Source organism: Pinus tabuliformis, chromosome 5_2 (assembly GCF_031772625.1).
Source record: "Pinus tabuliformis cultivar Carrire ecotype Pingquan chromosome 5_2, CPIR1, whole genome shotgun sequence".
Lineage (NCBI taxonomy): Eukaryota > Viridiplantae > Streptophyta > Pinopsida > Pinales > Pinaceae > Pinus > Pinus tabuliformis.
Genome location: NC_142306.1, coordinates 77,759,896 through 77,761,616, shown reverse-complemented (window position 1 = coordinate 77,761,616; position 1,721 = coordinate 77,759,896).

The following is a 1,721-nucleotide window of genomic DNA, read 5'->3' as shown; positions in this document are numbered from 1 at the left end:
TAAATATCATGTACTATTTCTCGCTTGGGTGGCAAACCTTTAAGTTCTTGAAATAGAACATCAATTCTGAAACAACTTTAACTAAATCAGCTTTCTGTTTAGAATCACAGCCTTCAAATGCATTGGATTTTTCATAATCCTTCACCTTTACAACCATTAGTAAAAATTGCTTACTTGAATTCACAATTCTTTTCATCTATCCTGAGTTTATGAGAGAATAGTTATCTTTGAGTTTATGAGCTCTTACAATGTATTCTATTCCATTTTTAGTGAGTTGATACTTATTCTCAGCTCTATAGAAAATAGCTTTCCTATCATACAAGTATGGACTTCCCAAAACAATACCACATATATCCAATGGAACTATATCTAATTCAGCCTCATCTACAAAAATTGATCCAATAGCAAACCTAAGTTTACATTGTCTCGTTACTTGTAGCTTTGTTTTATCACACACCCAACCTAATGGATATGGCTTCTCATGAGGCTTTGTTTATAATCCCAACTTCTTTATAATTGTTTCAGAAATCAAATTTACTTGTGATCCACTATCAAACAAAGTATCAATCTTATTGTGCTTGGAAATTACTCTAATACGAAAAAGCTCATTTCTTTCTCTCTCATTATTTTCATTATCAACATATTGTGCAGAATTACTTGTGGACGCTTCAGAATATTTAACTTTAATACCTGTGGCTGTAACTGTTGTTTCATCGCCTGAATCTGATCCCAAGTCCTGTTGAATAGCAGCAACATTCTTTTTCTCCTTACCACTGAACTTCTTAGGTTTCCGTTCTGGATGCAAAAACCAACAGTGTGCCTCATTGTGTCCTTCTTTCTTGCAATGAGTGCATGAAGGTTTATCCTTCTTTACAGTGTTTGCTTTCCTCTCCTTCCATTTCAGTTTCTTCTCTTCCTTGTGCTTGCTTACAAAATACTTAGATGATCCCCCAACCTCTGGTTTTACATTCTTACCTCTAGCTTCTAGATGTGTGGCTTGAATTGATACATCATCTAAGCTAGTGGGATTAAACATGAGAATAGTATGCTTTAAATAGCTATGAAGAGCACCTATATACTTCAATAAAGTCTCAGGTGAATCTAATGATATACCTAGAGTTAAAGCTCTCTTTCTGAATTCCTGAATATAACTTTGTACACTTTGACCCTTTAACTAACGAAGAGTTTGCCAACTCATCATTTCATGTTGCATGTAAGCTAAAGGATAGAATTGCTTTTTGATAGCAAAAACAAATTCATTCTAGGTAGAAATGATTTTACCATGTTTTTGCAGATCAGCTTGTGTCTTGCCTTCCCACCATACTAGTGCAGTTCCTCCAAGTCGAAGGCTAGCCAGCTGAATCTTCTTCCTTTCTGAATCAATGTTTTGTACCCTGCAATATACATCAATTTGTCTTATCCAATTATCTAGATTTTCTATATTGAGTTCTCCATCATAAATTGGCAAATCAAACTTCACTTCTAATTTTATTAAGGAAGTTTTCTTCTTCTACTTAGAAGAGCTAGAAGATTATGAGGATGACGAGGGTGATGATGGAGGAGATGGTGGAGGAGGCATTTCCCCTTTCCCTTTGCCTTCTGGAGGGGCAACTAGAAAAGGTTCCTCTACTCCTTTGTCTGGTTTAGGTGTTGAAGTGCTTTCACCTCGACCCTTCTTAAACTCCAGATACATCTCTTCTACCATAGCTCGAATTTTCATA